This window comes from Tiliqua scincoides, chromosome 6, assembly GCF_035046505.1.
Source record: "Tiliqua scincoides isolate rTilSci1 chromosome 6, rTilSci1.hap2, whole genome shotgun sequence".
Classification (NCBI taxonomy): domain Eukaryota; kingdom Metazoa; phylum Chordata; class Lepidosauria; order Squamata; family Scincidae; genus Tiliqua; species Tiliqua scincoides.
In genome coordinates, this window is record NC_089826.1 from 83,262,324 (window position 1) to 83,276,452 (window position 14,129).

Below are 14,129 nucleotides of genomic sequence, written 5' to 3' on the forward strand. Positions count from 1 at the left end.
AGCCTCCGTTTGCCTGAAGATAACATCCGCAGGTTGCCAGTTCGAGGCCACCGGCACCGTGAATGGTGAGACCTTGAAGCAGCTGACAAGCCGAGCCGAGTTATTCCACCTGCTCTTTGGTGTGAGCGAAGAAGCGTCCTGGCTGCCCTCCATGTGAGAGATGAAGGAGCTGCTTATCAGCTTGCATGGGAGGAAACTGGAGGCCAGAATGTGATACCAGATCAGAAAGATCCATCTGAAATGTTGTGGTTCTTGAAAGATAGAACCTTTCAATTGTAAAAACCCCTACGGGGATGTAGAACAGCCTGCCTTTGTAAACCGCCTTCAATAAAGTCTGAGGATAAATCTGACGACCAAGGAAGGCGGTATATAAATACCTGTATTATTATTATTATTATTATTATTATTATTATTATTACAGCAAAGTGATCGTTTTTGTGGCAGTTGTAGAATCAACCGCACATGAGAAGTAAAAAACTTGGCCTGTGGCACTCATGCTCACATTGCTCTTTGATTAGCACTTATCTCCATTTGCTGGAGACCAGTAGCCAGTGTGAAATGATGATTTACTCAGATTTGCTGAACTATCACTTTAGCTGCTGTTATAAGTCATTATTCCAGCAAATTAACAAGCAAATTGTTTTCTTTCCAAGACAATTAATTATGCCGGTAATCGAGCAGTATATTCTAGAACATGCTGCTGAGTTTCAAGATCACCTTATAGAGTTTCAGCCGGTAGCCATAAAGAGGAAGGAAATGAAAATCAATCCATCACCCGGTGGAGCAGAGCTTCATTGATACATGCCGGCCTACCACGCAACCTGCAAAAAGTACAAGATCCATTATAATGGCAGGCTGGAAACCCACCCATCCTAAATAGCAAAAGTCAACTGGTCACCGTTGCTGTGCTGATCACTTGAGGTTTGCTTGGCCCTACAATTTCATTACTTGATACAGTTGCCCCAGAAACAGAACTGCAGAATCTGGAAAAGTCTCCTGGAAGCCAGAAGTGACATCACAAGAAGTGAAGACCATAGAGAAGGCCACAGAGGTCAGCGAGCCATGAGAAGAAAAAGGTCAAAAATCGCCGCCTTAGCGATACACCAACACACAACCTCTGGTGCCAGAAATCTGCAGGAGCTGCTGGCACAGGCAATTAGTTCAGGTTGCTTACAGATGAGATGAAGCAATGCGATTTTCCTAAATGGAATGGATATAAAAGAAGGAACGGGGTGATTGTCAGCGTTCATTGGTTTGTGAAAAGGGATCCATAGATCTTTTGAAATCCACTTCAACATATTCATTTTGGGGGTACTTTTCCCATTCAGTCCTGTTTCAAACTGCCACAATTGTGCTAGAGCAACTCTTGGAAAAAGAAAGACCGTCTATGGGTTTTTAATAGCCAAGTACTGCTGAATCTCCCCCCCCCCCCGGTAGATGACAACCAACTGCCTAATCAAAATGCATAAGCAGAATCTCTCTCACACACCCCACTCACCCCGCCCCACGCCCATTCAATCTCTACTCCTGTCCTCGGCTTGGGGGCTGTTTAATTACTTGAGACATAATTTACTGCTCACTTGGTAATGCAACATTTCAGTTCCTGATAAAAGCCGTATCAAGTCTCAGCACTGGTCCAAGGCCTGAAAGGCCGTATGTATAATCACTTCTTTCTTGCCATTATGCATTGCCATATCATCTTTGCCGGGTGAGGGGCAGCAAAGTAATCAGTGTTGAGTAAAGGTGGCTCCAAAAGAGGTTCATCACTCCCCCCCCCCCCAACTAGACTACTTTGCTTTGTCTGTTTATGAACAGGAAAACTTTTAACATTTGGAAGCCAAATATTGACTGTATAACAACATACAAATCTCCAACGTGTTAAAAAAAAAGGCTATCAACAATTGAAAGGGTCTTTAGCCGACTAATCATCTGTCTTTGAATCAATTACTCAACTAATTAATCAGTTACATTTAAGTTCATTTGTGTATAGCCAAAACCTCAATATGCTGAAGGGGGAATAAGCTACAAAGGGTACTAGGGTATGATTGTGTCCTGGTCAAATGTGTCCTGGACATTGACATAGCTGGACATCCGTGGCTGGGTTTTTCTGTGTGTCCCAGTAAATTGCATCCCACTATAATTGACCAGGACACAGCTGTTCAGGAATTCAGGATTATGATGGCCGGATCCCAAAGGATCTCCTCTATGGAGAACTCGTGCAAGGAAAGCGCCCTACAGGTAGACCACAGCTGCGATACAAGGACATCTGCAAGAGGGATCTGAAGGCCTTAGGAGTGGACCTCAACAAGTGGGAAACCCTGGCCTCTGAGCGGCCCACTTGGAGGCAGGCTGTGCAGCATGGCCTTTCCCAGTTTGAAGAGACACTTGGCCAATAGTCTGAGGCAAAGAGGCAAAGAAGGAAGGCCCACAGCCAGGGAGACAGACCAGGGACACACTACACTTGCTCCCTGTGTGGAAGGGATTGTCACTCCCGAATCGGCCTTTTCAGCCACACTAGACGCTGTTCCAGAACCACCATCCAGAGCGCAATACCATAGTCTTTCGAGACTGAAGGTTGCCAACACAGATTCGGTATCTACTGATTTGGCATCCTCTGGGTTTTCCAGGAACCTAACCCCAGTGGATAACAAGAATTGACTGTACTATGCTGGGGTGAATAAGACAGGTTGCAATTCTAAGCACGCTTACCTGGAAATAAGTTCCACTGAACTCAATGGGGCCGACTTCTGAGCAGACATGCATAAGATTGCACTGACAGTTGCTCTCCCCTTGGAAAACAGAAGAACCAACATTTTCAAAGAGCCTCTTTGCCCAATTAGGAGGAACTAGTTAATGCTCCATGAAAATGAATTCCATTGCCTTAAGTAGACTGAAGTAAAGCTAAGCCTTCGTCTTTGGGCGGTTCTAGCTTACCCACAGCTGGCTGGGATCCTGCCATCTTCATGATGAAGTAAATAACCATTGGACTGGGAATTTGAAAAGAGCTTTCTTTTGGCAGTGCGCTCGCCAGGCTACAGTTGACAAGTGGTTAGATGTTACTGTAGACAGGTAAGCATTTCTGCCAGCTGGCTTTTAAATGTTGAAAAGTCCTGGGCTTGTCCTTTGAAGTGGTAAAATGGTCTACTTTGACTCTGGCAACAAAGTAAAGGTCAGCATTTAGCACAAACTACGAGGGCATAGAAAGAGACAACAAGCATGAAAACAGAGTTTACAGTGCATGAAAAGGTAAAATAATAGGTGCTCGGCAGTAGATAATCTCCTTTTTTACCCAGGGAGAGAGAGAAACAAAGATTTCTTACAGCTGGGAGTCAAGAAGCCAAAGGAACTTTACAACAAAAAGTCTTTTTTACTACCTCCTGAAAGTTAAACTCTCAGATCTACACTGGCATCTCTACCCTTAACGCATAACTCAGGACCCTTTACAATCAAAATCATTGCCTCTAGGAACCTGGCCTATTCAGAATAAAAAGAGATAAAGAACTTGCTTGGCTTCAAATGCAGCGGAGTCCTTTTCAGACATGAGAAAGTTGTTAAAATGCTGCCAGCCCAGAGAAGCCAGAAAACCAAATTAAGACTGGAGCCCTCCCTGACTGTTGTACTTAGGGATGCAGTAGTGAGCTGGCAGGTTTGATTTCTGCCATGATGATTGTAATTATCCAGCCCAACTTCTGTCTGATTTTATCTGATTAACTTTCCATTGGGGGCAAAAATATTGGTATTAGATGCAGAAACTCTTGCACAAGCTACCTGGGCATTTTAAAATGAGAATGTATAGCAGTGGTGTAGCTAGAGGGGGTGCAAAGCACTAAGTTTTGCAGGGAGCCTCAGCATGGCGTGCAAGAGGCCCTGCCCCCTCTCCTTTGGAACGATTCCAAGAAGGGGGAGCATAATGGAGGCTCACACCCAGAATGGGCTCTGAAGGGGAGGAGAAACTTGCATGCCATACTGAGCCTTGCTGCAAAACTTAGTGCTTTGTACCTCCTCTAAGAACATAAGAACATAAGAAGAGCCCCGCTGGATCAGGCCAAAGGCCCATCTAGTCCAGCTTCCTGTATCTCACATTGGCCCACCAAATGCCCCAAGGAGCACACAAGACAACAGACACAATCTGCGTCCCGGTGCCCTTCCCTGCATCTGGCAATCAGGTAGCCTGCCTCTAAATCCAAGAGCTTGCACATACCTACTATGACTTGTAACTCTTAATGAACTTTTCCTCCAGAAATTTGTCCAGTCCCCTCTTAAAGGCATTCAAGCAAGAAGCCATCACTACTTCCTGTGGCAAAGAGTTCCACAGACTAATTACACGCTGGGTAAAGAAATATTTTCTTCTGTCTGTCCTATAGCACAATGCACATCCCATATTTCATAATGCACAATATCTGCATTTCACTGCTCATTCTGATTAGTATCTAAATATTGGCAACCTTCAGTCTCGAAAGACTATGGTATCGCGCTCTGAAAGGTGGTTCTGGCACAGCGTCTAGTGTGGCTGAAAAGGCCAATCCGGGAGTGACAATCCCTTCCACACTGGGAGCAAGTGCAGTCTGTCCCTGGTCTGTCTCCCTGGCTATGGGCCTTCCTTCTTTGCCTCTTAGCCTCAGACTGTTGGCAAAGTGTCTCTTCAAACTGGGAAAGGCCATGCTGCACAGCCTGCCTCCAAGCGGGCCACTCAGAGGCCAGGGTTTCCCACTTGTTGAGGTCCATCCCTAAGGCCTTCAGATCCCTCTTGCAGATGTCCTTGTATCGCAGCTGTGGTCTACCTGTAGGGCACTTTCCTTGCACGAGTTCTCCATAGAGGAGATCCTTTGGGATCCAGCCATCATCCATTCTCACGACATGACCGAGCCAACGCAGGCGTCTCTGTTTCAGCAGTGAATACATGCTAGGGATTCCAGCACGTTCCAGGACTGTGTTGTTTGGAACTTTGTCCTGCAAGGTGATGCCGAGGATGCGTCGGAGGCAGTGCATGTGGAAAGCGCTCAGTTTCCTTTCCTGTTGTGAGCGAAGAGTCCATGACTCGCTGCAGTACAGAAGTGTACTCAGGACACAAGCTCTGTAGACCTGGATCTTGGTATGTTCCATCAGCTTCTTGTTGGACCAGACTCCAACAATGCCTGCGGTTACTAATAAGCTATCCACAATACACGGTGGCGTTTCAATGGCTATCTGAGGCTATGGGGCACAGAAGTAGAAAACTCCACAGGAATATTAGGGCAGATTTTTAACATCTCTAGTTAAGCTGCATGTGTTATTTATCATTTTTGCTTCTCCCAAGACCACCACATCACAACTACTAAGTGCAAGTCACTATTTAAAACCAGCAGAGCAAAATTAAATTAAAATCAGGTTAAAAGAAGTCAAACACTTGCATGCACACACCCCACTCATCCATGGACAACTTCCAAGGAGGAAGATCTGATATTCATAATATGGCCTGAACAGAAATGAACCCAGAAGATTTGCTTAGCTGTCATTGAGAAGAACATAAGAACATAAGAACAGCCCCACTGGATCAGGCCACAGGCCCATCTAGTCCAGCTTCCTGTATCTCACAGCGGCCCACCAAATCCCCCAGGGAGCACACAAGACAACAGGCACAACCTGCATCCTGGTGTCCTCCCTTGCATCTGGCATTCTAACATAGCCCATTTCTAAAATCAGGAGGTTGCACATACACATCATGGCTTGTACCCCGTAATGGATTTTTCCTCCAGAAACTTGTCCAATCCCCTTTTAAAGGCATCTAGGCCAGTCGCCATCACCACATCCTGTGGCAAAGAGTTCCACAGACCAACCAGATCTGAACTACACCAACGGGATGCATTAGGTCAGCCTTCCAGTTAGCCTTCTCCCTTCGTAATTGCTTCCTCTACAGTAGCCATCCGTGCCAAGATCCTATCCCCCTTTCCTAGCCCACAACTGCTCCTCCCACAACTCTTCTCAGACATACACTAGCTAAGTACCTGGCACACGTCTGAGGAGACCCATTGGAGGCCAAGTGGCATACAGGGAGGTAAATAAAAAAAAGATTTTTATTCATTTCTCCAGGGTCATCTAGTCACCCTTCCCCCTCCAAAAGCAAACAGTGTGTGCTCCATCAGTGGTACTTCATGGTCTGGGCTGGTAGGAGATAGGATTTGGTTGCTAATAGATGATATAACTAGTGTCTGGGAAAGTGTAAGAGAAAGATGGCTGGAGAGGAAACATGTTCTGGTGGAGAAGACATATTTTGTGAATGGAAATGAAGATTCCAGCCTACTTGATGCTAGTTCCTCACTTGAGTTGTTTTGGGGCCATGAAGAAGTGGCCACGATACAATGATTTATCAGTCGGACATGGATGTTCTGAATGTCTGAAATGAAGTTATTAGGTCCAAGTCTGAAGTTCTCCTACACAAGACCCGTTGAAAAGGATATGAGAAGTGTGGGAATGTGAAAGTATCCTCCACTGAAATCAATGGGTACTCTTCAAACAGTTCTAGGTGGCTGATTAAATACTGAATTTCTAGAAACATCCTTTCTGCTCTGTGAGGAGGATGCAAAGCCAACCAGGTGAAGAATCACCACTGCAACCTCCACCTGCTCTTTAGGCTTGGACTGTGCCCCACCACCCTCACAGTGGTCATACAAACAACATTTGCCCTTTGACGAGGAGACATTTTTTCCAACATGTACAGAAAATATTTTAAGCTGCTCAGAGCTACTTTACAGAAAATACTTTAAGCTAACCCATAGGGTTAAATACTTTAACCCTATGGGACAAAGGGAAATAGGGTGGGGTTTTTCTATCCATGGGGGTTCAGAACCTGCAGATTTGACTCAGTGCAGGTTCCAAACCCACACTGTCCTTATCTGACCTTCTGAATATGACTGGAAGCAGCCTCTGGTTGTATCTGGGAGGCTTTCTGAAGCATGGGGAGGCCACATGCAGCCTCTCTGGGCCTCAGAACACCTTTCAGAGGTGTCAGAAATGCACTCCTGGGTTTTTGCAAAAACCAGACATGCTTTTCTGACACCTCTTAGAGGTGTTCTGAAGCCTGAAGAGGCCACATGTAGATCCCCTGCAGATACTGAGGGCTACCTGTATACTTTAAGATAATAATGTGTCATTCTAAACTGTACTAGTGGCCTCTATGGGACAGAAGGGCATGATAAAAATAAATGCATATATAAAACAAATAAGATGAATTGATTGAATATGGAAAACAATGAGACACACCATTGATAGCATTTCATCACTTAATTCTCCAACTAGGATGCATAAGTCAAGGAATCTTGAGGAGCCTAACCACAATCTTTAAAAACAAAAAAAAACTCTATTTTGCTTTATGAGAAGCAAATCATTAAATTGAAAACCCGTCAAAGGGATTTCACCAATGCATATAATCTGTCCAATTTGTGAGCTGAAAAGTTGTATTCATTCCTTTGATTCTGGAGGCTATGCCACTGCAGTGTTGGCAAGTGACCACTTTGGTGGTCCCTTTGAACTCTAGATAATCTCCAACATTTTAGCGGAAAGCTGTCAACCCAGTGGCCGCCGGTGGAAGTTGGGCCTTTCCCAACAATTTTGAATGAATTCACAGAACCCACTACAATAAAATAAACTTTGGAACAATAAGAAAAACACGTGTGTGCCAATTTGAGACCCAAGTAGATTTCCTTGCTGCTAACTGGGTAACTGTAACCTTCTGATTTGAATCCAAATGTTTTAATTGCAGGAAGCCCTGTGTTCAACTTACTCCCCCATTAACTCTGATGCATTCAGTGTGTCGTTTCCATCAGATATATGTTTCCAAGAGCTGAGTTTGGGTTGCATGCTTAGGACAGACTCTATTTCACTTGGTTTCTGTGAAGGAGAAAATGATGTATAGTCTTTCCTCCAAATCAGCATTTCAGCAGAGAGACTTTTATATTGTATGTCATGGAACGCAAACTGTGTGTTTCAGACTCCAATGATAACATGGCATTAATTCTTTTAAGCAGCTGTGATCCACAACCTACAGGAGAGTAACAGCCAATAATGTATGCAAATAATCTACTAGAATGGGTAGAAATATCTGGAATGAGTAAAATTTTAAAAAAGTAAAAAAACCAAGGAGTTTGGAAGCATGCTGAATCTTTGGAGCTTTTCACAGAGCGATTCAATGCTAGTGGCCACTATCAATGCTAGTGGCCACTAATGCCGGCCTAAAGTCTTACAGCCCAGTCCTGTTCAAGGCCCGCACTTGTGGCGTGATGGAGGCAGTGGTATAGCTAGAGAGAGTGCAAAGCACTAAGTTTTGCAGGGAGCCTCACCGCAGCATGCAAGCGGCCTCTCTCCCTCCCCTTCGGAGCCATTCCGGAGGTTGGAGCGAGGAGGAATGGAGGTGTACCCGATTCTGGAGGGGCCACTTGTGCATGCCATGGTGAGTTTTCCTGCAAAACATTAGTGCTTTGCACCCCCTCTAGCTACACCCACTGGACAGAGGCCAACCTGAGCAGATAAGCCCATGCACAGTGAGCAGAATGGGGTAAGGGAAGGCAGGAGGGGGGTTGAATTGTGCAGGGACAGGGCAGAACAAGGATGAAATGGGGCAGGGGATGAGGGTAGATCAGGTCTGAGAGGGGGGAGTGGGTTTGGGAGTAGTGTGCACCGAATCCCAAACCCCGTTCCAGAGACTGAGCCACTTGCATGGATCAACTTGAACTTGCGCCAGCACTATTGCAGGCACAGGTCCAGATTGCCCCATAGCAGCTGCTGAGGCTTACTTGCAGGCAAGGGCACAAATGTCCTCTTACCCCAGTGAGACCTCCAGCAGCTAAAAGTCTCCCAGGGCATAGCCAGTGCTGCTGCATCACTGCATAGGGATTTAGTTAGGAGTAGGCTGCCTGTCATTTAGTCAGGGTCATGTGCACTCCCAGCAATGGCAAAATATCACCATGAACAAGTCTCAATTTATTTATTTTCACATTTCTATACTGAGCTTCCTCCAGGGAGTTCTGGGTGCTATAACTTAGTCCCTTCCCTCCTTTTGTCTTTACAACAATCCTGTGAAGTAGGTTAGGTTGAGAAAGAGAGAGAGAGAGAGAGAGAGAGAGAAGAGAGAAGAGAGAGAGAAACCGGGCCAAGGTCACCTAGGAAGCATCACGGCTGAGCAGGGATTTGAACCTGGATCTTCCAGGTCTAAGTCCAACTCTTGAACCACTACACCATGTAGCAACTGTAGCAGGCAGCTATGTCCACAGCACACTATGCTACCCACCCCACAGGAGGAACCAATCCATGCTTGATGGTGGTAGAGCACCAGCATGCTGTTATTTTGCACCACCAAATGTGCTCCCTGGGGGCATTTGGTGGGCCGCTGTGAGATACAGGAAGCTGGACTAGATGGGCCTATGGCCTGAGCCAGTGGGGCTGTTCTTATGTTCTTATGAGAAACCAAATAGCAGCACAGAACAGATCCAAAGACACACACAGTGACAACTACACAAGTATGGGTCACTGTGAGATAGCCAGTTGGTGGCCGTTAGGTGACCCCTCTATAAAGATCAGGTGTTGAATCCCTTGATGGCACATACTGAGCATGCAAGTTGCAACACTTTTAATGAGAGAACACACAGAGGAAGGATGGACATCCCCATTAAAAACATCCCAACTCACTTTGGAAGGGGCGTGCACAGCGAACAAGGGCAACAACCTAGCAGAAGGGTTGAAAGCCAACTAGTGGGAAAAGTGCTCCAGTGAGTGTAACAAAAAAATTTTCTGGAAAGAAAGGTGATGGAACAAGAGTTTTATTTTCAGTGTTTGCTTTTGTTGGGAAGAACAGACCTGGCAGGTCCAGGAGGGTTAACTGTAGGGCAGTGGCATAGCTAGAGGGAGTGCAAAGCACTAAGTTTTGCAGGGAGCACCACCACAGCATGTGGGTGGTGAGAGCAAAATGCCTCTGTTTTTGTTCCCACCATCTGGAATGGTTCAGAAGGGGATGGGGCCACTTGCACACTGTGGTGAGGTCTCCCTGCAAAAGTTAGTGCTTTGCACACCCCTCTAGCTACACCACATGCTGCAGGGGTAGAGGTTAGATTTGCTTTTGCACATTCTTAATGGACAGTTACAAGTTCTGAGCAAGCAACAAATTACAAGCAACAAAGGGCTGTTGCTTCATTTGTAAAACTGTGAGCCAAAGCAGAGTCGACTCTCAGTGTTAAAGAGGGCAGGAAGTGGGGCAGGAGGTCTGGTCTAGAGGGTAGAGCCTCCATTTAACCCGAAGATAACATCAGAAGGTCCGCCAGTTCGAGGACACCGGCAGCTCCCTGAATGGCGTGAGAATGGCAAGACCTTGAAGCAGCTGACAAGCCGATGCTGAGTGATTTCCACCTGCTCTTGGTGTGAGCAAGAAGCGTCTTGGCTGCCCTCCATGTGAGAGATGGAGCTGCTTGGCAGCCTGCGTGGGAGGCAGCTGGAGGCCAGAAGTGAGACCAAACTCAGGAAGATCCATTCTGAAATGTTGTTGGTTCTTGAAAGAAGAACCTCTATGTTTGTAAAAATCCCCCTTGAGGGATTTAGAAATGCCTGCCTTATGTAAACCACCTTGAATAAAGTCAGAGGAGTAATCCAATGACCAGAAAGCGGTATATTAAATACCTAGTTGTTGCTGTTGTTGTTAAGATCTTGAATTGACTAGACAGAACTATAAAAACGTTGCATTGAAAATGTTCTATTTAAACATAATTGCAACAGAATTTTTACATTGGTTTCATTCAAATAAGTACGTATATTCTTTTTTATTATCAGAAAACAGAAAGAGATTATGGCCATAAAAGCAAGACTTTGAGTCTAATAAATTGGAACAATCTCCAGATTGTCCAAACTGAATAATCTCCAGTCCAGTTGGACAAATCCAATCCAATTCCAATCCAGTTGGATTCCATTCCAAACTTGAATGGAATCCAACTGGACTGGAGATTATTGACCTTTGGGATGTTCTTCACACACTTATGACTTTGTCTTCATTTGACAGGTTTGGCTGCAGCCCACATTTAAAAATCTAGCCATGACCTGTTTTGGTTTCTGAGCTTTCCTGTCTAAAGTTCATCTAACAGAATTGCAAGCGCAATCCTATCTTGGGCTGGAACAAGCAGACCAGGAAGCCTGCGCTGTATTGAGCGCAAGATTGGGTCCAGAATCGGCTAAGCCAGAGGAGCAAGGGGAAACTTTTCCCCCAGGTAAAGACACCACAGCCCCATTGGGTCTCCTTGGACCTGTTCCACCTCAGGAAGGTGACACAAGTCCGAGGAGAACAGAGCAACTTGATGCAGCTCTCTGCGCTGCTGGGGGAATGGAGTTGGGATCCTGCATAACTGCCAGGTCCCAGCTTCTACCTCCTGCTCCCTGCCACCTGCCTGCCCCCTGGAACACCCCTCTGTCTGCCCTCCCCCTGCCCCCAGAACACCGCCGTCCCACCTCCTCCTCGCCTCCTCCCTGGCCTCCCTAAGACCTCTGAGTCAGCCAAGCTCAGCCGATGCAGAACTTACTTCTCTGCGTCAGTGCGGAGGCTGGATGCAGCCTCTGTGGGCCAGCATGCATCCCTTGCACTGGCCCAGCCAACTCACGAGGAGGCGCAAAATGTGCTTTATAGCACGTTTGCTACCCTCCTGGGCTGGCACAAAGGACTTGAGCCAGCCCAGGGTACACTTAGGATTGCGCCCAGTTGCATGGGCCAGTGCAGGCTCCAGCAAGTCTCTGGCAGGTCAGAGGCTCATTGGGGACTGAGGGCTCTCTGCAGGCCAGATTGAGCATCCCCAAGTGCCACAAATGGCCTGTGTTTGGGCATCCCTGTGCTAAAGCATTAAAAAAAAATTATGATGATACTAGAGTAAACAGCATAGCTAGTAAACAAGGACTGCAAAGAGACATAAAAAAAATGTGAGTACATTCAGGGTTATCTGTACTCATTTTGCATCCCCAAATTAGAAGCTCTTCACAGTAAATACTGAGCCCCATGAATTCAGCACAGCTTGTTCCCTTAGGGACAGTTGGGTAGTACAGTACTTACATTGCTCTGTGAAGCTATTCTAAAGGATTTTCCTGACCGTGAATTTGCCTCATAGTGTGTGTGTTTTTGTTTTCTGGGGAAAGAAAGATGTTTTTTCCTGCTGTAAGTCTCCCTGGAGCATTTGCTCAATTATAAATGAAATCAGTGGAAAATTTCATCAAGATAACACACAGAAGTTAGTTATTAAATTATAATTACAGAGCTTTGTGACAATTTTCTCAGGAAAAAAAAAAATGCTTTTGGGGGCATCATGGAGAGAGAGAGTAGATGAGAGAGAGAGAGAGAGAGCGAGCTTTAATATTAGGAGAAAAGTTAGGCAACTGCGGGCCCAATCCTATCCATGAAAACATGCAAATCAGCAGGGACTTATGAACTAGTCTAACAATGTGATCATATGTCCTCAGCACAATGGTGATTGACTTGTGCAAAATGAGAGCTCATTGATGAGCTACCAGTTAATGCCTATGGTGCCTTTCTACCCAAATCTCCAAGAGATAAGAGAGCCTGTAATAACATTTCCGAGCCCTGTGTGGTCCTGATGAACTGACAGATGGGACTCTGCCCAAAGACTGAAGCTCTAGTTGCCGTACATTGATACTCCCAGTTTCAGGCCATGCAAGATCAAGGAGATACCACCGTGGATGTTCACACAGATGGCTGGGCCTAAACATTGCTTTATCCACTGATGTGATGAGGGCAGAGTGAGCCTTCATTTGCCTGATTTTCATGCCTCAGAGGCAGTGTGGTGTATGGGTAGTGGAGAAGCTGCTGAAATTCATACTCCCCAGACTCCAGTTACAAACCCTGGTGACTTGTGATTCTCATCTTAAATATGTGACAAGTACAGCAAGTCCTCACTTAAAGTTGTCGACATGTTCTTGGAAACGGCTATTTTACATGAAATGACTTATAACCATTTTACCGTAGGCTAATTGATATGCGTAAACAAGAGTTAAGTTTCCACATCATATTTCTGGTCACAAAAACATCACCAAACTTCTACATCGGGGTGGCCAACTTTTCAACTTTAGGACTCCTGGACCTTTAACAATTGTGTAGAGGAAGGAATCTCAGCAGGTGCACCTTGTCATCTCACAGATGACAATCCCTCCTCTACTCCATTGTTAAAGGTCTAAGAACCATGAAGGTGAAAGGATGGCCACCTCTGTTCTAAATAAAGACCCCAAACACTTCTACTATTATACATTGAAATAAATGTGAACTTTCCAGACCAGAGAAAACCCATAGAGACATGGGTAGAACATGTAAACTCCACACAGACAGTGGCCCTGGCCAGGAATTAATTTTTTTCCTTGTCAACTTTATAACAAAACAATTTAAATGAAGCACCTTTAAGACATGGGTAGAACATGTAAACTCCACACAGACAGTGGCCAGCAGCTTCTATTTGCTAGCAGCTTCTATTTGCATCAGAAATGTGCGCAGGATTAAGGTTAAATATCCCCTTCTCATATGCCATGACCACACAGAGGTAACCACTGTATCATTTTTATTTTTCAATAAAGGTCAATCAATCAATCAATCTCTCACAGGTGTATTTAACACACCACACAGAGACATATCTAAGGTCTGGCAACCAGGGAATGTGCCTTGGGAACCCCTTGGGGGGCAGCACTGTCAGGACGTGGACTTACCTGGCAAGATAAGCTTCAGCACTGAAGCTTCAAGCAGTTCTTCTAGAGCCACTGCAGGGCCCGCTGGAAGAAGAAAGCGGGCTAGCAAGTGGAATGCCACTGACCACCAGGGAGGCCTTGGAGGATGGTGAGGGCGGAGGGAACAGCTGTGGAAGCCACAGGGAAGCAGCTGCTGCCAGGAAGGGGGATCTTTATGGGACTAAGGGTGTGGGTGGGGTGAGCTTGATGGGGCGAGGCTGTAGGAGGGAGGGGGGCTATTTAGAGCTGGCCCAGACCTGTGATGAGCTTGCCATAGGTGCTATTTTCTGCCCCTGTCCCCACACGACTGCTATCTCACAACAAAAGAAAACGCAGCCTCAACATTTGCATTTAATGTAATGTGTAGTTTGGCACAGAGTCAACCCTACTGTGGGCCATTATTA